Below are 23,617 nucleotides of genomic sequence, written 5' to 3' on the forward strand. Positions count from 1 at the left end.
CCTGGCATCCCGAGGTATTCTTCCTTCCCTTCCGATCTGACCATCTGGGTGGTGCCGGTCATCGACTGAGACCTCTTCTGTCGGTTTGCCGCGTAGTGGCCGTTTGGGCGAATTTGGAACTTGGCAGTTGGAATCTGGACGCTCTTGATTGGTAAGAATCGTTGTACGATGCTTGCTCCGAGCTTTTGATAGTCTTGTTTGGCAAAGCAGTTTTATACGCTTGCCCCGACTCCTTTGATTGATTGTTTGGTAGTGACTGGTCATATTATTGAGTCTGTAGATGTATATATGAGTTGCAACCCATATAGGCAGGCAATGTGGGGATATTTCTCCTGATCTGTGAATTTGAGCGGCGCAATGTTTTAAGTGCCATTTTAGTATAATATTCATATTTTGCATTATTTTAGACATGCCTGTTTTTAGCGCACTTCGTTAGTGGTGCTGCTGTTTTGGAAATGACCGGTTGGTACTTGAAGAATCACAACCGGCTCCCCTAGAGGGGACGCCGAATAGAGATATGTATGTCAAGTTTGGTCTTTCCCCTATAATATACAGCACGTTGTGGCGGAAATACACAAAGAAAGACCCTGAGTTGCGATGGCCTATGTATGGATCGTTTGATTTGAGGAAAATTGAGTATGTGGAGCAGTGTATGTGTAAGCGGCGAGTGAGGCAAGAGATGTTTGAATGTATACGAATGTGGGTGAAAGAGGTGCGAGAGCGGGAGAAGTGTGAGCAAGCGCTGATTGAGAAAGAGCAACGAAAGAGTGAGTGTGAGAAAGCGCATGAGGCGAAAAAACGCGAAGCAAAAGAACTAGAAGAGAAGCAGGAGAAAGAACGTCGGTTGCAAATATCTGGCCAGTACCCTGTTCGACAGCCTCTTTATCCTGTCCTTAATAAATCGGATGATGATTTTTCGTTATTAGATCGCTCACCGCCCCCTTACGTTGGTCCGTCTGCCCCAAGAGGAGGAGATCAGGATTCTAGACCGTCCGGACAGAAGGTGGATACGTGGTCTATGTTATCGACCGACCGTATGACCGAGCTTCGTAAGATTGCTCATCGGGTTAATAAGGATTCTATTGCTCTTGCTGATTTATTGACAGAGCTAGAGGCATGGGTAGATAGGGAGAAATTATACTTTACTGATTATCTTTCTAATGAAATAGTGTCAGCCTTTCGGAAATATTCCGGTGTTCTAGAACCAGCGGATGTGATAGCTGATGCAAAGGATCTGCGTAAAGGTCTTTTTCTCTCTCCCCCGGTACCCGATGCAATCCGACGGCTATTTGCGTTACGGGATTAAATGTTTCAGCTACGGGACGAATCACGGAAACGGAAAGCTGGCAAGGAACAATCAAATCCGAGTGGCGGCGGGAAGCAGTCATCCATCTTTTAATCAGATAAGATCAATGCAGTGCATGCTAAACCAATGCGGGAGGCGGCGCCTTTGTATGTTCCTCCTAAAGGAGCGGGTACTAGTTTGGATAAAGGGTCTCCTGATGCTCAAGGGTATTTTATTTATAACTGAGTTTATACTCCTTGGAATAGGGCCGATGTTATGGCATTAAAAGCAGCATTACCTGATCCTCTAAAGAATCCCGCAGCCTTTTACGAAGAAGTTAAGGGGGCTTTGAATTCCTGCACTATGACTCTGTCTGATATTGATTTATTCTTTGGGCTTATATTACCCCCAGATATGTGGAGGTCAATACGAAAGGTTGATGACCTTCAGGCATTCAAAGCTCGATGGGCGGATCTTGAGGATGAGGACAGGGTAAGGAGACCAGCACAGAAACCGCCCCAGGCCATTTTAGATCTTCCCGCTGCTATTGTAGCTAAATTGAAAACGCTTATCCCCCCTAAAAAGATTGATTGGACTATGTTAGCGTCATGTAAACAGAAAGTAGATGAATCCGTTTCAGATTTCTTCACACGATTTGAAGAAACATTTCATGATTTTAGTGGTCAGTCGCTCACGGACGACACGGGCCGACACCTTTTTGTTGATAAATATGTTTCAAATTTATTGCCAAGTATAGCAGCTCGATTAAAAGCGAGTGAAAGTTCTTGGACGACTTCGACACCAGCATCCCTCCTGACGATGGCTCAGTATTACGAGCGTCAGGAATTAGAAGCAAAGGGTAGTGAGGAAAAGAAATCTAAAGATCTGAAAACGAAGGTCATGTTAGCGCAAGTATATGGACCGCCTCGTAGAGGTAATGATAGGGGCGGCAGGAATTTTGCTAACTCTCCTTCGGGTCGTACTGATTTGGCCCGGGATCAATGTGCGTATTGTAGGCAGAGAGGCCATTGGGCGAATGAGTGCCCGTTGTTGCATGCTCAGCGAGAGGAGTGTGGGCAGGTGTCTATGAGGGGTAAAGGAAACTTTTCAGGCCCTAGAAACAACACGAATGACCGAACTAGATCTGATTCTAATGTACGACCCCGAGATGGGTCTAATGTTTTCGATCGACGGAATCAGTATCAAATGTCTGATTATGCATCTCCCGAGCAGCACGATTCACAGTATGCATAGGATTGCGTAGGATGGGGTAAGGAACCAGTTGAAGTGCCAGTAGATCAGAGGGGTCCTTATGTTACAGCACATGTTTTGGGCTCTACTGATAGGTTCCTGGTTGACACAGGAGCTACTCGTAGCGCTTTGTCCAAAAAATTGGTTCCGAGGGCTCCCCTGTCTGGCTCAACAATTACGTCAATAGGGTTCGATGGAACGCCTTCTGTTAGCCCACTGTCACAACGTCTTGCACTCTATGTAGATCAGTTTGCTGCACCATGCCCATTCCTACTTTCCCCAAAAACTCCTGATAATATTGTTGGCCTGGATATGCTCAAGTATTTTCGGGCCACGATACGGTGCTCCCCTGAGGGAGTACATGTTATTTTAAATGACAATTATCAATCAATGGAGAGGGTGTACATGATCACCATAGAGGCTGCACTGGCCTCTTTGCCTGACTCTTTGTGGGCCACGTCCGATACCGACGTGGGTCAGATGATTATCCCTCCGGTGCACATTAGTGTAAAGGAGGGAGCTGTGCTGCCACGCCTGCCTCAGTATCGGATATCACAGGAGGGGGAGGAAGCACTCACACAGATAGTTCAGGATTTGATTAAAGTTGGGGTGGTTGAAGAAGTTCCATATAATGTGTGCAACAGTCCTATCCTACCGATTTTGAAGAAAGACACTGACACCAGGATTTATCGATTTATTATCGATTTGAGGGGAGTTAATAAGATAGTGATACCTCAATACCCTGTGGTTTCCGATATTACGACACTCCTTACTTTGGTCCCACCAACTGCAACAACGTTCTCTGTTATAGACTTGAAGAACGCCTTCTTTTCGATCCATATGCATCCTGATAGCCGATACCTTTTCGGTTTCACGTTGAATAATAGATCGTACAGATTCTGTAGGGTTCCTCAAGGCTATACTGAGAGCCCTAGCATTTACAGTCAGGCATTGAAACGGCAATTGGATTCTTTTGTTTTACCCGACGGTGTGGCACTCATACAATATGTCGATGACATCTTGTTGGCCGCCGACACCCCTGAGCAATGTGAACAGTGCACCTTGTCCTTGCTTACCTTTTTGGCATCTCACAACCACAAAGTATTGAAAAAGAAACTGCAATATTGTAGACCAAAGGTAACCTACTTAGGTCACCTTTTGTCTAAGGAGGGGCGTGCACTCACACCAGATCGTATTCAAGCTATTTTAGACACACCAGTACCATCTACGCAGAAAGAAGCTCGAGCCTTTCTGGGCCTTACATCCTTTGTAGACAGGGGATATTGGGGTTTTCATACGTAGTTAAACCATTGTTAGGCTTGTTGACAAAGGATACCCCAGTTCCCCTTCCATGGACGCATGAATGTAAGAGTGCTTTTCACCAATTACGTCAGGCCCTTTGTTCAGCACCAGTATTAGGCACCCCTGACTACACAAAGCTTTTTACATTGTATGTGCAGGAGAGAGATGGATGCGCGTTATCAGTGTTAGTACAGATGCACGGCGATAAGCAGCGCCCTTGTGCATATTTCTCAGCAGTACTTGATCCTGTTGCCCGAGCGTTGCCTGGGTGTTTTCGCTCAGTTACGGCGACAGCTGTGTCAATACGCCAGAGTGAAGGGATAGTCTTATCTCATAAGCTGTTGGTGTTGGTCCCCCATGCTATTGATGCCCTTTTGAATCAGACAAAGACGCAGCATTTAACTAGTGCTCGTCTGACAGGATACGAACTGACATTGTTGGCCCCTCACATAACGTTGAAGAGATGTGCAACACTGAATCCAGCCACGTTGTTACCCTTTCCAGCGACTCAGCCTGAGGCGCAAGAGACGCATGCCTGTGTCTTTGTGACCGAGGAACAGACAAAGGGTCGTGTTGATTTACAAGACACGCCCTTTACAAATGTGGATGGAGAGCTGAGGGTGGATGGGTCCTGTTTAAAGTTACCAGATGGAACCACTTCCGCAGCATATGCAATTACCACATTGCACACGATAGTGGAGACAGCACGCATACCACAGAAATCAGCTCAGGCAGCAGAACTGATAGCATTGACACCAGCTTGTGAGCTCAGTGCAGGATTATGTGTGAATGTCTACACAGACAGCCGCTATGCTTTCGGAGTAGCGCACAATTTTGGCCTGCTCTGGAAGGAACGGGGCTTTTTGACATCACATGGAACCCAGATAATGTATGGAGAATTAGTACAAAACCTTTTGACTGCATTGACGCTCCCTAAGAAGATAGCTATAGTGAAATGTAGTGCACACAAGAAAGTGACAGACAAAGTGGGACAAGGAAATGCTTTTGTAGATCAAGTGGCACGTGAAACTGTGATGCGGCCTGGCTCTACTTCAATGTATGTCATGAAGTCACCACCTTAGCAGTGGCACGATGCTAGGGGAGAAGTACTAGAAATACAAAAGACTGCTACTGAGAAGGAACGAGACCAATGGTCCAAAGATGGAGAATTGGACGATGAGGGTTGTTGGAGGAATAAGCAGATGGATAAGTGGAAGTTACCCACAGCCTTCGTACAACCTATAGTTCAGATGGCACATGGGCTAGCACATGTTGGAGCTTCGGCAATTGTGAAATTGCTTACGCAAGTATGGGAGCATCCAGAGATTGCTAGCACAGCTAAGAGAGTGGTGCAGACCTGCATAATTTGTCTTAAATACAATCCGGGAAAAGGGACACGAACTCCAGCAGGAGAATTTGCAACACCCACTGCACCTTTTGAAGTATTGCAAATGGATTATATTCAGCTGGAACGCTGTAATAATCTGAAGTACGTCCTGGTTGTGGTTTGTGCATTCAGTAAATGGATTGAAGCATACCCTACCAAGGACAATACTGCCATGACTACTGCTAAGGTGCTTTTGAAGGAATTTTTCCCTCGCTTCGGTGTTTGTAGATTGTTGTGGAGTGATAACGGGCCCCATTTTGTGGCGGACGTTATTAAGTATGTTCTAAAGGGATTAGGTGTGGTACAGAAGTTCCACGCAGTATTCCACCCTCAATCGGCTGGATTAGTGGAAAAGTACAATGACACGCTTAAATTGAAGATAGCGAAGATTCAGGCTTCCACTTCTCTGACTTGGCCAGATGCTCTGCCTTTGGCGTTGTTGTCTATCAGATCGGTACCACACTCTCGGACGGGTCTAACGCCCTATGAGATAGTTTTCGGGCGCCCCATGAATATATGGAGGGTGCCCAAACCAAGTTCAGTGTATGATGTACCTTGTGTTTTAATGAATGACTATTTGGCACAATTAACTGATAGCTTGGTTTCCATTCATCAACAGGTTCGAGAAGCACTCCCTGATCGGTCCACAGGACAAGGTCACAATCTCCGGCCTGGTGATTTCGTCCTTGTAAAGTCCTTTGAGAGGTCGAGTAGTCTGAAGCCGAGATGGTGTGGCCCTGAACAGGTCCTCTTAGCCACAAGAACAGCAGTACGAGTGACAAATCGCAGGAACTGGATACATTCTATCCATTGTCGGAAAGTGCAACCTGATTTGGTGGAACCTGCTGTGCTGACTGACCATCGAGATATCCTGACTACGTAGAGAGGCCGTGCTGTGGTACCTGACGATTCTGAGGAGTTCTTCCCGGACCAAACGACGCCTGCATCGAGAAGATACAATCTACGACCAAGGAAAGAATCTGCAATTGTATGAGAAGTTGTCAGAACGGTCCCTAGGTTTGTGAAACGGAGAGCCAATGAGGCAAGGGGGGGGAATCAGCCATGCATTAGAGTAGTGACACCCGTCTTGGCCCGATGGTGAAGAAAACAACGGCTACCTCAGGGGTAAGAGTTCTGACAACACTTTAGTTTCAGGAAGATACTGTGTACATTTTGCTCGAGATGGATAAGAAGAAGATTCTTGGTTCTGTAGGGTTCATTTTCGTTATAGCAGTCATTGCTACAGTCATGTGGTTTGTTGAGGCGAAAGCTCCTGCCCGCAAACTGTATGTTGTTTCTACTCCAGTCCCTGATGAGCACTTTTTCTACACACTCCCATATCAAGAGTTGAAACATCGACAGTCATATTTGAATAACACCTTCATTCAGATGTTGCATCATACCCACGTTGCTACAAATGCCACAGACTGTTGGATATGTGGGATGATGCCAGCTCATCAAAAGAAAGGGGGAACACCGTTCATACCGCTTCCCTTTTCTCACAACGGCTCTTGTAGAGCGTGGTACACTTTGCTTTTTGTTACAAGGAAGCCTACCGTAGGACGACTCATTTTCAAATTGAACAAGGAATGTCATCAAGATAAAGACGGCTAGCCACAAGCCAATGGAACTATATGGGAGTGGGAAGAATATCGACCGGACAATGAATCGACCCCTTATGTCTTCACGAACACTAGAGACACTACTGGACAAGAGAAGTTCGTGATTTCAGTGGCCCAAGCACAAGCTGATTTATGTGTACAGAGTGTAGGCCACATTCCTGTAGGTGTTAGTGATTGTATTGTTGTATTGAACATTGATGGCCTGAATAACAGTACTTTCCTTGCTTCACATAACACCTATTTTGTATGTGGGAATAAGGGCTATTATCGATTACCAGCCGGATGGTCTGGAGTATGTTATGTATCGTTCCTATTGCCACCTGTATTCTTGGCACCTGCCTCATATCATAAAGACTTGAAATTATTGAATAATGTAACTGTGAACAGATTCAAACGAACTTTGTCCATAGATGATGTTGATCAGATGGACACTAGTCTGCAACAATACATAGACTTCAATTTAGGACTGTTTTTCTTTGTGGGAGCTGCTCTGAATAGCAGGAAAATACGGAGATTGACGAGAGTAGTGGAAGCTGTTACTAATCAAACTGGGAACCTTACTGAAGAGCTACAAATTACTAGGATTGTTGCGTTGCAGAACCGAATGGTTCTCGACCTTATGTTAGCAGACAGGGGTGGAGCTTGTAGAATTATTGGAAGTAGCTGCTGTGTGTTCATCCCTGACCATACTCTTTCTGTGTATAAAGCCATTAACAAATTGCACAAAATTGCAGCTGATATACATCAAGAAAATGGGTCTTGGACCTTCTCTGGGTGGTTCTGGACTTTGATTTCTACATGGGGCTGGAAAGTCATCTCTGGATTATGTATATTTGTTGCCATATTATTCAACTGTTGTGTATGCATTCAATGTAGCCCTATGATATGTTCGTTGTGTGTTTCACTTTGTGTGCCTAATAAACAAGCTGTTGCGGATGCTGCCCATAAGAAAACTATAACTAGAGAGATAGCAGATATGATGAGCATCGATATAAACAATGAGTATTTAGATTATCCAAGAAAACCGAATGTCTTCAGCAAATGCTGAAAGGGTCGTCTGTGGTAAATAAAACAGCGATAATGTTAAGCATTCGCTGAAGACATGTTATTGTGTCTTCATTGTAGTTTTCCCGCTCATACTTTAAAGTACGGCCGGACTCCATCTTGTTTTCTGGCGTCCATCTTAAATGCTACACTCCGCCATGTGCTCGCCACGAGGCAAGTCCTACCTTGCTGACTGTCACCCCTGAAGTTTGCCCGACAACAGGCTATAAATAGTTCCAGCTTGTTTAGCGCATGCCCAGTACGTGTAACATCTGTTCTTGTTTAGAGGGGATTGGAATGTGCATTCGAGGGGTTCCATGAACCGTTAACTCCGCCCATGTATCGATCATGTTTTGAGAAATGTCCATATATGGATGTAAATCATGCTCTCTGAGTTGTAAACACCCACTTATGAGCCCCTTCTTTGTGTATAAAAGGGGACCGCGTGTCCGAGTTCTTTGTGCTACCTTGTACAATACTGTAGAGTGTTGTGTGGGCTGTAGTACCACCTTTAAAGGTTTATTAAACTATGTTTTTGTATTTCCAGTTTCCGTGCCAATTTCTTATGTAGTCTGAGGACTTTGCGTACAGAAGAGCGAACCCTTTCCGCACTCGCAGGCCTTGCTGAGACCTGTATTTATCACCGGGGGATATTCTAAGGTAAGGAATCTATCACTAACGTGTCTCTTTCAGATACCAGATTTCTATAAAGCATTAATGATCTGTGCTACCGCGTCTCTAATATTGAAAAAATCCACAGCTCACTAAAAATTGAAATCTTAATTTGGTTTTCAACCAAGCATACATCTCTCAAACCTATGCCTCATTTGCTACCACTCTCTAAACAAATTTAGCACCAAAATGGGACATGGATAACAAGACCTGTTTGCCAGTAAGTGCCAGAGTACCCTTTTCACTGCAATTCTTTTACTTTATGGTACACCAAAAGCAATTAGGTCATCTGATAAGTTGATGCGGGATGGTTTATGCTTCAGCTAGTAGGCATAATAAAAATGGTAAGATATGCGTTACTTACCTGTAACTGCAGTTATCCAGTATTGGTATCTTTCATAGATTCACATGCCTGAATCAATCCCCGTCGTCGGGATGGGAGTCCCTGGTACATAAATACAGTAACGTCCAATTAGACATAGAGTAATAGGCTAAGGACCTCACATTAGTAACATATCAACTTCCTTTTGCAAAAAGGACCAAACTCTAGAGGAGAGCCACCTTCTGGAACCTTCCTGGAAGGAGCCCTAGTCCCTCAGATTTTCGTAAGCAAAGTGCCAAGTAAGTGTATCACTGAGAGAACTAGGTGAGCCCTTCCAGGGGAGGTGGGTGGGTTGCATGTTAATCTATGAAAGATACCAATACTGGATAACTGCAGTTACAGGTAAGTAACGCATTTCTTATCCAGTATTAGGATATCTTTCATAGAGTCACCTGCCTGAATCAGAGTAGTAAGCAATGATAAGCACATGTCGGATGGTACAGCATGTACGAATTCACCAGATAATAACATATCAGTGTGAAACATAGAAAGTACTAAATTGCAATCAAAGAAACCATAAAGGAACACAGTAGAGAAATGTGTGCATAGAAGAAAGGACGGTGGGATGAATAGAAGGCTCACCTCTAATGAATTAGATGACGTAGCACCTCCTGTCCCACTGCAGCATCCTTCATGAGTTCTGTATCCAAGCAGTAATGCTTGGTAAATGTATGCAGCGACTTCCATGTTGCCGCTCTGCAAATGTCTGTAATGGGCACACCTGCAAAGAGTGCCATGGAGGTAGAAACCTGCAAAGAGTGCCATGGAGGAAGAGATCACCCTAGTGGAATGGGCTCGAACCTTGGAACGCAGGGGTTGACCCGCTTGCTGGTGACAGAAAGTAATAGCTCTAGAGATCCACCGAGAGATACTTTGTTTAGTAAGTGGAAGACCCTTCCTAGGTCGACTGTAAGCCACAAAGAGTTGGTTGGATTTGTGGAACGACTTTGTCCTGTCAAGGTAGAATTTAAGGCAGCGTTTAAGATCTAGAGAGTGTAGGGCTCTTTCTACCGCCGTTTGAGGATTTGGAAAAAAGGTTTGCAAGACTGTAGGCTCATTGAGGTGAAAGTTTGATGGGACCTTTGGCACAAACTAAGGATTAGTTCGCAGTATAACTAGGGGTGGGCGTAGTTCGCGAAGTAGCGCTACGCGAAGCTACGCGAAGTGCACTTCGCACTACGCGAACTTCGCGTAGCACTACGCGAGCTGCGTAGTAGCATGTTCGCACTGTGCAAGATGCGTTTTCAATGATTGCACAGTGCGGACAAGCATACGGCACTGTGCAATCATTGTAAGCGGCATCTTGCACAGTGCGAGCTGTAGTTTTCTGCTGCTCGAGTAGATTATTACTCAAGCTGCAGCTTTCTCAACGCGAACTGGTAGTTTCTCATTGAGAGCGGTCGCGATCATGCGCAACCACTCACAATGAGAAACCGGACCTCCCCGCGTTGAGAATCTCGCCGGATGTCATTTTGCTTGCTCGCGGTCGCGAACATGACGCTGAGGACTGCAAACAAGCAAAAAATGACTGCTGCACTACGCTACGCTGCACTGCGCGTGTTCGCTGTGTGCTACGTGCAGCTCGCGTAGTGCGAAGTTGCACAAACTTCGCAAACTCCGCGAGCGTAGCGTAGTGCTTCACCCAGGGTTAAGTATAACCCTGTCATGTTTGAACCGAAAGAAAGGGTCTTGAAATGAAAATGCATGAATCTCACTTAACTCGCCTTGCAGAGTTAAGGGCTAGAAGGAGTGCCGTTTTCCAGGAAAGATATTTAAGATCAGCTCTGTGTATCGGCTCAAAAGGGTGTTTCATAAGCTGAGCAAGAACTGTGTTGCGTTGCCAAGAGGGAGGTAGAGACTTTACAGGAGGAAACGTCCTAAATAGGCCTTTGAGAAATTGTTTAATCAATCTACTCGACCAAAGAGAAGGGCCTGCAGAAGATCTTCTGAAACGGGATATCGCTGCCAGGTGAACTTTATTAGAGGCGTGAGCAAGACCTGAATTCGCCAGATGGAGAAGGTAAGGCAATATTTGTTCTTGAGAAGATGAAAGAGGGTGTATCTTTGTTGACTTGCACCAGATGCAAAACCTCTTCCATTTTAAGGAATATATTTTGTTAGTACTGTCGGCTCGAGCCCGGGCCAGAACTGTCCTGCAGTCCAGAGGAATGTCTAACTCTCGGAACTCAGGAGCCAAGCCGATAATTTGAGAGATGCTGGATCCGGAAGTTGGACTTGTTGCTGGTTCTTTGTGAGGAGAGAGGGAAACGGTTTCAAAGGGATCGGCGGTTCCAGGGAGAGAAGATGGAGTTCCGTGAACCAATGCTGGCGCAGCCATGCTGGAGCTATCAGGATGAGCGTGCAGGGTTCTGTTTTCAACTTCCTGAGGGCCCTGGAAATTAGGGGAATCATTGAAAAAGTGAATGCAAAGACGTTGAACCATGCAATCGAAAATGCATTCCCTAGAGATCCTCGTTGGGGATGCCAGCTTGCGAAGTTTTGGCATTTGGCGTTCTGCTTGGTAGCAAACAGGTCCAAGAGAGGGGTGCCCCATTGGGAGAATATGTGGTCGAGAGTCCCCTGGTTCAACTCCCATTCTTGACACTTTGTTTGTTGCCTGCTTAGTGAGTCGACTAGCACGTTGTCTGTTCCTGGAACATATTCTGCTCGAAAGGAAATGTGATGAAGCAAACAGTTCCAGATCTTTGTGATTCGTGAGAGAGTGTCAGAGAACGAGTACCACCCTGCTTTTCCAGGTAGTGCATTGTCGTGGTATTGTCCGTCCGGACAAGCACTAGAGAACTTTTGATCCTGGGAAGGAACACCAGTAGAGCCAGATAGACAGCTCGCAGCTCGGAGGTTTATGTGAAGCTTCAGTTCGGAAGGGGACCACTTTCCACTGAGCCGGAGTTCTTGGAGGAAAGCTCCCCAACCTTCCAGGGACGCATCTGTTGTGATGTTCTGTGGAGAAGCTGGGAGCAAGAAGGGCAGGCCTTGAGAAAGATTCCATGGGCAAGTCCACCACTGCAGAACTGTGACCATCGGAGGGGTCACCTGAATGACATTGGATCCTTTGCATTGAATCCATTGAGCCGACAGCGCTTCTTGGAGAGGGTGCATGTGGAGGCGACAGTGAGGAATCAGCAGAATACAGGAAGACATCATTCCGAGAAGGGATTTGAAGAGGCGCACTGAGAGAGACTTCTTGGATATTATGTGATTTGGCAAGTAAAGAAGCCTGTTCTGTCACTCTTGTGACGGAAAAGCTGTTTTCTGGGTTGTGTCGAGAGTAGCACCCAGAAAGGTTATTTGCTGAGAAGGTTGGAGGACGGACTTGTCCTAATTGAGAGTGAGTCTCAAGCGACTGAAAAGCTGTAGACAGGCATCGGAAGATCTGGTCTCGCCATCTAGAGAAGGTGCCTTGACGAGCCAGTCATCGAGGTAGGGAAAGACCTGATGGTGTTGTTTCCTGAGATATGCAGTCAATGGAGAAAGGCATTTCATAAAAATGTGTGGAGCTGATTTGAGTCCGAAGGGCAGGACACAGAATTGGTAATGTCTGCCTGCCACGGCGAACCTAAGAAACTTTTTGTGATTCTGGTGGATAGGGATATGGAAATCGGCCTCTTGAAGATCCAAAGACACCATGTAGTTGTTTGCGGTGAGAAGTTGCAGCACTTCTTGGATGGTAACCATGCGAAACGACTGCTTCTTGAAAAATTTGTTGAGATTCCTCAAGTCTAGGATTGGTCTCCATTTCTTCTCCTTTTTGCACACCAGGAAAAAACAGGAGTAAAACCCTTTCCCCGTTAACGGAGAGGAACCCTTTTTATAGCTCCCTTCTGGAGCACAAGTGAAAGTTCCAGGAGTAAAAGGCGTAGATTTTTGGGAAGCATAGGCCGGGGAGGGGTTTGGGGAGGAATTTGAATGAATTCCAGCGAATGTCCAAATTGAACCAGTTGAAGGACCCAACAGTCTGTTGTGATTTGTTTCCAATACTGCAAGAAATGGGAAATCCTTCCTCCTACTCTGGAGGGTGGAGATGAAGTGGAGACCGGCGGTAGAGAAAAGTCATTGTCGCCAAGCAGCGTCTTTCTGTCGACCTCCTTTGCCTCGAAATAAGGTCTTAGTGTAAGAGGATTGGTGTTGTTGACATTGTTGGTATTGAGGCCGATACTGTTGGTTGGAGCAATAGTGCTGGTATTCTCCTCTAGTGGAAGACTGTCCTCTTCCCCTTGAGCCATGAAAAGGAGGGTTTTTAAATTGAAGGGTACCCAAAACCCTAGCTGTGTCTGTATCCTTTTTTATGCCCTGAAGAGCTTCATCGACATGCGTGCCGAAAAGAAGCTGACCATCGTAGGGCATGTCCAGAATTTTTGTCTGGACTTCTGGCCGGAATGAAGTCTCCTTCAGCCAACCTTGGCGTCTTAGTACAGCAGCGCCAGGTAGTTGGCGGAAACCAGTAGCGGCGATATCCATCGCACAATCGATGATTTTGGACGCCGAACGTTCGCCCTCCAGCAAGATCTTCTTTGTTTCTTCCATCAAATCGTCCAGCAAAGCCCTAAAGTATGGAGCAATGTCCGCCCACATCTGTCTGTTATAGCGCCCTAACAGTGCTAATGAATTAGATGCATGCACTGTCAATGCTGACATGGAAGAGAAACGGTTCCCAATATTATCAAGCCGTCTACATTCCTTGTCTAGAGGAGCGTATGGGGTTTTTAGAGTTCCGCTGCGCAGCCTGTGTGATGACGGAGTCAGGCTTGGGATGTCCGGTAAGGCAGGCTGGAGCGGTGTCCGGAGCTCTGTATTTTTTGTCCAGCCGAGGTAACACTGGGGGAACCGAAGATGAGTTGTGCATTATTTTTACACTCTGATCCCTTATGTAGTCAATAATAGGCACAGATCTGACAGACTTTTTAAAAGGTTCCTTGAAGTCGTAGAGGAAGCAATCCTGTTGGTGAGAAGGCATCGGGATCTGGAAACGCTGTGCGGCCCTTTCCAAGACGTTATGAAAACTCCTGATATCCTCAGGAGGCGAATTAGCTTGAGTAGGCACCAGAGACGCTGGACAGGGGAATCACATAATCGTCCCACCCATCATGAGTTGATTGAGAATCATGGAGTTCTCCTTCCTCCTGTTGATCATCCTCCTCATCGTCCATGGAAGGTGGAGGTGGTAGTGTGACAGGCACAGGCTGTGGAAGTAGAGGTGGAGGCTGTGGCCTTGGCGGCGGAGAGACAACTGGAGCAGGAGACGTAGCAGAAGTTGGAAATCTCTGCTTATAGTCAGTAATAAGAAATTGGAGGTTGGAAACCAAATACATAGGTAGACAAACCATGGGAGATTGAGGTGGATGGCTGTCTTCAGGATAATATGTCTGGTCCTCTGGTTCTTGGTCGTCATAGTCTGACTTATCTTGGTACTTGACAGGAAGTTCAGATGTAATGTAATGTAAGAGACATTTCTATTGCGCTTCTTTCACTCCAAGGAGTATCTTGGCGCGCAACCAACTCAGATGGAGGAGTTGGAGGGAAAAAGGATGACTTTACATTCTACACCACAAATTACACCAAAGCCCTACATGTCGCATCGGGCAAAGAGAAGATCCAAGTTTTGAATGCCTTCCTGAAAGAAATGTCTTGGGAAAATGAACGTAAAAAGGGGGGAAGCTTATTCCAGGCCTTGGTGCCTAGTACAAAGAGGGATTTACCACCTTTTGTAGCCAGCTTGAATCGAGGAGGTGTAAGTAGATTCTGACTAGCAGACCTCAGACAGCGCGTCGGGTGATATCTTTTGAACCCATTGCATATGTACTTTGGGCCTTGCTGGTGAAATGCCCTAAAGGTGATTAAAAGAATTGTAAACAAATTTTTTTTGCCTATTGGCAGCCAATGAAGGATGTTAAGTGCTGCTGAGGCTGAGGACCTACGAGGCCAGCGCAGTACAAGGCGGGCCGCCGCATTTTGGACCATTTGTAACCTGTGGAGAACGGTTTTATTGGCTCCAGCATATAAGCCATTACAATAATCCAGCCTAGAACTTATTAAGGCCACTGCAACTGTTTTCCTCGCCGATAGCGGAAGTAGATCAAAAAACTTCCTCAGTGCTTTTATGATCTGAAAGCACGTCCCAGCTACTGTCACAGCTTGGGGTTTGAAAGATAGTTGGTCGTCAAATTTGATGCCCAAATTGTGGGCAGATATAATAGTATTGGGAGGGGCTTCTGCCTCCACTGGCCAGCATATTTTTGGGGAAAACAAATTATGACTCCCGAATGGCAGAATTTCTGTTTTTCTGGCGTTACATTTTAAATGATTGTTGGTCATCCATTTAAAAGTTGCTGCTAGACATTCCTTGAGCTCTTCCTCGGCCCCTGGCCGTTCCCTGTCCAGCACCAGAATGAGTTGGGTGTCGTCAGCGTATGAGATAGAACTGATCTGGAATGACGCAATCAGTTTCACTAGGGGTACCATGTACAGGTTAAAAAGTACAGGACTTAAACTTGAGCCCTGAGGGACCCCTGAGCTGACGTCATTAGCCTCAGACTGGTATTGGCCCAGCACTGTAACTTGGTGTCTGTTGCTAAGGAAATTCCTAAGCCATGTCAAGACCTGTCCTCTTACCCCTGCGGCAGCCAACCGGTTCAATAAGATGTTATGTGAGACCGTATCGAAGGCTGCCGACAGGTCAAGTAGGATGAGGACAGCCTTCTTTCCTTGATCCATAGCCGCCCGTAAGGTCTCTGCTGTAAAAAGCAGGGCCGTCTCGGTAGAATGTTCTGACCGGAATCCTGACTGATTAGGATGGAGAATGTTGTTCTTCTCCAAAAACTTCGTCAGTTGACTGTTGACGAACTTTTCAGTCAGTTTGAACAGGACAGGTAGCAAGGAAATAGGGCGCAGGTTGGAGAGGGTGGTGGGATCAGCAAGTGCCTTTTTTTGGAGAGGCTTGACAGCTGCAAGCTTCCAGTCATTGGGAATGTCTGCCGTAGTTAGAGAGGAGTTAATAATCCTGTTGATTATAGGATTAACCATCTCTACTAAGGTATGTAACACTGGAGGGGGACAGGGGTCAAACGGGGATCCCGATTTGCTAGCCAAAATAGCCTTGGAGGTTTCTTCAAGAGATACTGGGGCAAATTCCTCGAAACTGGGAGAGATCTTCATCTCCACTATCTGTTCAGCAGCCACAGTCGCGGTTGCTCCTGATGGAAAAGTCTTCACGATGGTAAGGATGTTCTTATCAAAGTAATCAGATATCGCATTACAAAGATCTTGAGATGGAGGAATCTCCTGCGATAGAGCTGATGGATTCATAAAATCCTTTACAATCTTGAAGATTGCTTTTTGTTCCTGGCCTGCCATGGATAAGGCCTGTAGATAATGGGTTTTCTTTGCAGATTTTATTCCCGCATGGTACTTCCGTCTCGCTGCCCTATAGATGTTGCGGGCGGTGGCATCATAATTTCGACGCCACCTCCGTTCCAGTGCTCTGACCTCGCCTAGCTCGAGTATGTTGGCCCTTCTTGCTGATGGCGGTCAGCCCATTTCTTGTAGGACCTTTTAGCATGATCCAGGTTGTATCGTATTCGCCTATGGATTTTCAGGAGAGTCTTTACTTTTGCCATCACCGTGGGATGGTTTTGTACATCACTCTGGATGGTCAAATGCAAGGTGTGAGCATGAAATCCGGCGTTAGCCTGGAATGGCGTTTCGTTAATAGAGATATGCCAAGCGTTGTTATAGGATAGTTCAGCTAACAATAGCAAGAACACCCAGGATTCCGCTGCTTCCTTAGAGTAACATCGCAAGAATTTCTTTAAAGTCTGATTCAAACGCTCTGTTTGTCTATCCGTCTGAGGATGGAAGCTGGTAGATATGAGGGATAAAATCCGATTGCCCTTTATGTAAGCCGTATTAGTCATATAAACATTATGTACACATGATGTATCTATATCTATTTCCATCTTTTGTAGGACGTAGTATCACTGCTTTGCTTGTCTCGGTTGGTGAGCCAGGATATATGCTGGTTATATGTACGGTGTAATCCAAGCAGGCCAAGAACTGTGTAAATGCCATTTTGTCTGGCTCACATTAGGCTCAGGCAGTAATCACGTGTTACCCTTCTAAACAGTTGTCAGCTCCTCTCTGTTGAGTTACAGAGGACAGCTGAATGCATGCTATTCTTTCTCGGTCCCGGGACCCAAGGTCGCATCTGGCTCCTTGTTGCAATAAGCACAATCCTGAGGACGCAGTGCTTGCTCTCCCGGGCACCGGGACGAAAGGGAGTCACCCCGCCCGACCTTCTCAGGGATACCTAAGCTGAGCTCCAAGTTAATCATGTGTGCCATATATGGTCTTTCCTTCAGGCCCCCAAGCCAAGTAGTGTTTTTCCATCTACGGTGATCTCATGTATTGGTCTGAAGGTATATATGTATCGTTTTGAATGTAAGCCAGCAGTCTTCTCCGTGCACCCCGAGGGGTGAGGATGAGAGAGGCTCCTCTATAGAGTATTTTGTCTAATAAACGATTGAACTTTCTCCTCTGCCAACTGACTGATTATTTGGTATTGGGCTGTAAGTATAGCTCTATATGTTATTTTTTATGGTACGTCAGTTGGCGACTCTGGTGGAGACTCCGCGTTGGGGTCGTCCTCCCGTAACCGGGTAGAAAAGGACAAAGAAAAGGGGAGCTTTTGGTTGAGGGGGTGGACTGACCACAGATTCTGACATCCTCCACTCTCACGATCAGAGAGCCTCAGCTGCTAGTGGCCCCTCGCCAGAGTCCTACAGGCGTAACCCAGGCGTTGACTGTGTTGGTCTCCAGAAGTTGGCAGTGGAGAATCCGCAATTGTACCTGCGTGCACCAGGTGAGTGAATTGTTCCGATACTTGTTGGGATGCGCAGTGTTTTGAAGCAGTTAACTGTCTTGGATTTGGTGGTCTGTGTACCACAGAGAACTTTGGGGGCCTGACGGGGCAACTGACTGATTATTTGGTATTGGGCTGTAAGTATAGCTCTATATGTTATTTTTTATGGTACGTCAGTTGGCGACTCTGGTGGAGACTCCGCGTTGGGGTCGTCCTCCCGTAACCGGGTAGAAAAGGACAAAGAAAAGGGGAGCTTTTGGTTGAGGGGGTGGACTGACCACAGATTCTGACATCCTCCACTCTCACGATCAGAGAGCCTCAGCTGCTAGTGGCCCCTCGCCAGAGTCCTACAGGCGTAACCCAGGCGTTGACTGTGTTGGTCTCCAGTAGTTGGCAGTGGAGAATCCGCAATTGTACCTGCGTGCACCAGGTGAGTGAATTGTTCCGATACTTGTTGGGATGCGCAGTGTTTTGAAGCAGTTAACTGTCTTGGATTTGGTGGTCTGTGTACCACAGAGAACTTTGGGGGCCTGACGGGGCAGCATTGTGGCTGCATAGACAAGTTTCTCCACTGGCTTGTTTGGTGAATAATAGAGATTCCGATCGGGTTCCCTGGTGGGGCTTGTGTGGTGCACACCTGGCCAGACTGCTCTCGGAAAAGCCTGTGGTTGTGCCTGGGTATCCTTAGGGACACATCTGAAACGACGCTAAGGCAGAGGGCTTAGTCAGAATAGTCCAAAGGGTGAACCAGGAGGACCGCAGGATGGTCCGTAGGTCGGTCTGTGGTTAATTCCTGCTCGACGGTCTCTTGGTAGTCTCTGGACTGCCTGATTTTAGTATATGTTGGTCCGGAATCCGAGGTGATTAAGTTCTCCATGAACGGGAGTCGACGGGCTCCGTTCTTTTGGATTTGGCTGTTTGATGTATTTATGTATATTTCGTCTCGTCTGTCCCTTTGACTCTGAATAGGTGAATGCAATGGTGAGAATGGATGAACATGGCCATGTTTGAAAGATTTTTCTGAACGAAATTGAGGTGATAGTAAACGAGAATGCCGTGTTTCAGTAAGTTGTGTTTTGGATGCTGTTGTCGCCGGAAAGGCACATGACTGGATCAAAGTCAGCCTGCCCCACCGGAGGGTAGCCCGAGCCATGATATGTATTGTAAGCACAGTATTACACCCATTTTGTTTAATGCATTGTGGCATAAGTATACCAAGGACAATGTGGAATTGCAATGGCCTCTAACCGGGTCTTTTGATGAAAAGAAAATACAGTATTTGCAGGATCGATTATTTTCAAAGCGTAGTCAACAGGCTATGTTTGATTCTTTAAACATGTGGCAGAAGGAAGCAAAGCGCAGATGCATCAGAGAGGAGAAGCTATGTAAGATAAAAGCAGGTCAGACGATCACGCAGAAAGCCATCACATATGATAGAGAGCAGACTGAGAAGAATATTGATTGCGTGAATAGACAGTTCAGGTTGCAAGTAGATAAAGGTTATGTAACTAGAACGGAGCCTGAGCATGAAATAGAAGATTTATTAGACACTCGTCCCCCTCCTCCTTATGCCCCTCAGCGCATATATCTTGCTGTTCCCCTGACTTCATCTCCGGCTCCAGTAGCTTAGGCTCCTGCGGTAGCAACTTCCTCTGCCCCTATGGGAACTCCCTCTGCCCCTATGGGAACTCCCTCTGTTCTGTCCCCCTCAGCTTTAGGGTCGGCTACTTTAATGCTCGATACATTGTCCTCTCCCGCTAGACCCACAGTTGTTCTATCCCCTCCAACCCCAGTGTGGGTTTCTCAGTCTTCAAGCTCGACCCCTACTTTAGACGACTCAACTCCCTCTCGTGGGCCGGAGGGTCTCAGTGCACGGCGGTTGTACACTCGGTCAGCGGTGGGGCTAGATGAGAAACAAATGATTGCAAACCAGGCATCCCAGTGGAGCAAAATGCTGTGTACACCATAACCGATACATGGAGCACTCTGAGAGATTATGAACCAGTTATGCAGCAGCATGCACTGGAACATGTGGCCACACGCCTCATTTCCTTATGGGAACAGTGTTTCCCGGACGGGAGAGCCCCCCAAGTAATGTACGATATCTTGGATCGGGCTCATAAATTCGAGCTTGGATTGGAAGATGTGTATAGGAATGTCGAAACTTTAGTAAAATATCGAGGGCGCCTGTTCTTGAAATGTCCAAACTGGGACTCCCAGCACCCTATGCGGGAAGTTCACCCAATTTTTCATCCTGGAATACCTGAGATACGAAAGGATCCGAATCAAGTGACTAGGGCTTGTGTAGAGGCACGATTTCAGGAACAATGGGTTTACACCCCTTGGAAAAGGAGTGAGGTCCTTTCCCTGAAGTCGTAACTTCCTGACCCTCGAAAAAACCCTACTGCCTATTATAAAGAGCTGACTGAGTGTAGCGATCTCGATGTCACGGGGGTTACAACCATACCGTTGTTGTGGTCACCGCTGTTCTCCTGTCCGACATGAGATGAGGGTAAACTACTGGAAAACTACAGCAACCAGCATGCCTAGAGTCACGTCACCCGGAGGCTCAGGATGGAACTTACAAAAGCACTTTCTTCATGTTGGGAAGGTGCTTGCCCATCAACCTGTTTCTGTGGGAATGGCAGATGGTGTTCCCCGCCGGATTTCAGCTTGAAGAGTGAAGCTGTTGCAGTTCTGGACATCCATTTGTTTCCGAGACTGAAATCGAGCCAGGTATTTTAGCGGAAGGAGTGCGGGCTCGCCTCCTCCGCGTTCGCCTTGCACCTGTGCTTGGATTTAGAAAAGAGAAGCCGCGGTGTAATGTAAACGCGTTGTTACGCGTTCACATCGCATTCGGTGGAGTGAGAAGGGTTTTGCTTTTGAACGCGTCTGATGATAATACGTGCTCTGAGTAATTTCCTTTTAGCAGTATTCAGGGGGAGTTGCCTTGTTTACTTCGTCCTGTTGGTGACCTTTGGCCGCAGTTCCTGGTTATCACGCTCACTCTTATTTTGGACACCGTGGCTCCAGTTAATTTTGTTATCGATTCGGTGATCACAATCACCAAAAGAACTGTTTTCAACATTAGCATTGTGTCTTTCTAACAACGCTATCACACTTGGAAAAGGAAATTCCTGGGTGTGTTTTCTTGTGGTGACATTGTGATTCTACACGTTTTCCAGCAGCAAGTACAGACTGTTCAAGTTGTGGTATACACCGTACCAGATACAGACTATTTGAATTGGACTATTATTCCCTTGTTATTTTTATATTTTTGTTTTGGGACACAAGGGATAGGAAATACCCTGTCTAGCTGTATGACTTTCTGGTAAGGAGTGAGAAGACTTTGATTATTCAGCTGGGGGCAATCAGAAAAGAACAGGCGTAATATATTATGCTTTATCATCCTCTTATGCAGTGAGGACGTCCTTCCTGGTACCCAGCCGTTCTCTTGACCAGACCTTGATGGAATCACAGACCCTACAGCTAGTTTTTTATTTTATCCACTTCCTTTTTCCCCGGGGTACGAGTCCATGCAGAAGGTGTATAGTCTCCTTTGTTGGGATTCGTGTCTAGGAGGAATTGGGGGGCCTATCTCCAGACATCTTCTCCGCTGGTCACAAGGACAAGGTTAGTGGCATATATATTCTTGGGCTACTGGCAATCCCGATACTGAGGCCGCTTCTTAGGCTGTCATGACTCTGGCTGACATTGAGTTATTCTTCGGATTACTAGTCCCGGTTGATGTGTGGCGCCAGGTATATGATCAGAATCATGCTACCGAATTAGGAGGGACTTGGGAACAGATCAAAGAATGGGATAGGGATCGGAAACCTAGTGATAAACCCAGACTCGAAATATTGGCTTTACCGGGTCGAACTATTACATATATGCACTCCTTAATCCCACCTCGGAAGATTGATTGGGACAAGATGACAGCGTACAAACAGAAGAAGGACGAGAGTGTCTCTGCTTTCTTCACTAGGTTTGAGGATGTGTTCATTGATTTCAGTGGGCAGGATTTGTCCGTGAAAGGCAGTATACAGCTGTTTGTTAATCGTTGTGTCACAAATTTGTTGCCCGAAATCTTTGCACGGCTACAGGCCGCTGAGAGTACGTGGACCACTTCCACACCATTAGTTATCTTAAGTATGGCTCTGTATTATGAACATCGGGAAATTGAAAGTAAGGGTAAGACAGAAAAGAAAGCCAAGGATTTTAAAACATGAGTATTGGTACAGCAAGTCATTAGAGGACGAGGCAGGGATGGAGGCGGTAGAGGGTCCCTCTCGAGGGGGGTGGGAACAGGACGAGGCGGAGGTCCGGCTGTTGCTTTGGGACTAAACCAATGCGCTTATTGTAAACAGGAAGGACACTGGCGAGCTCAGTGTCCATTGTTGTTGGCCCAGAATGGTGCAGTGGGAGGAAGAGGGAGAGGTCGAGGTTGTACGGATTGGAGTGATATGCGCAGGGAGGCGGCAGCGCACGGTGATTTAGAACAGAATTATTTTCATAGTACACGAGGAAGACAGTATTACAACGAAGGCTGTGTGACTGAGGGAACAGATGGGTATGCTTACACATAGGACAGCCACGTACATAGAGAGGGCCAGGTGTCAGTACCCGTTGATCAGCAAGGGCATTATGTGAACGGGCAATTGATGGGGACTTCTGAAAAATTTCTGGTTGATACAGGTGCGATGAATAGTTCCATTGCTCGTTCACTGGTTCCAGGGGCTGCTCTGTCCGGGCAAAATAATATTTCGATGAGATTTTATGGAATTCCGGTGGTGAGCCCCATCTCTAAACCTATCCCGTTTACGATTGAACCGGTCACAGTAGACTCTCCGTTCTTGTTGACCTCACATTGCGGGGAAAATCTGTTAGGATTAGATCTATTGAAAAAACTACATGCAAAGGATCATTGTTCCCCCAATGGTGTCTACTGGACTATACAATCTCCTGGTGAGCATATGTTGCAGTGCTTTGCTAAAAACGAACCCCTTCCACCTGAATTTGCGGCTGTCCCTGCGACACTATGTGCCTCCAGGGACACGGATGTGGGTCTGTTAAAAATACCACCTGTTTCCATCACTTTAAAACCAAATGCTCGCTAACCCCGTATACCACAATATAAAATCTCCCTAGCGGGAGAGAAGTCTTTGCTTTCTTTTATACAGGATTTAATTGCAAAAGGGGTGGTGGAAGAAACTCCGGCCAATGTATGTAACAGTCCCATTTTACCGATTTTGAAAAAGGCTCCTGTCGGGAGCAGCCATGACCATGTCGACACTTACCGTTTTGTAATTGATTTGAGAGAATTGAACAAGATTGCAGTTGCACAATATCCCATGGTTTTGACATCACTACTAATCTCACTATGATTCCTCCCACTAAAAATATTTTTCCGTTATCGATTTGAAGAATGCTTTCTTTAGCATTCCAGTACATCCTGACAGCCGTCATGTTTTCGGCTTCTCCTTATCTGGCCGCAGTTTCAGATTTTGTCGTGTTCCTCAAGGATACATGGAGAGTCCTAGTATTTATAGTCAAGCCCTCAAAGCAATACTGGATGAATTAACATTACCCTCCGGTAGCGTACTTTTGCAATATGTGGACCATCTGTTGGTGGCTTCTGATACCGAAGATGGTTGTAGAGAGGCTACCGTCAAATTATTATCTCATTTAGCGGCTAATGGGAACAAAGTTTCTCTTTCCAAATTTCAATTTTGTCAACAGGAGGTGACTTACCTTGGTCATCTACTGTCGATAGAGGGGAGAAGACTAACCCCTG

Source organism: Lissotriton vulgaris, chromosome 6 (assembly GCF_964263255.1).
Source record: "Lissotriton vulgaris chromosome 6, aLisVul1.2, whole genome shotgun sequence".
NCBI lineage: Eukaryota > Metazoa > Chordata > Amphibia > Caudata > Salamandridae > Lissotriton > Lissotriton vulgaris.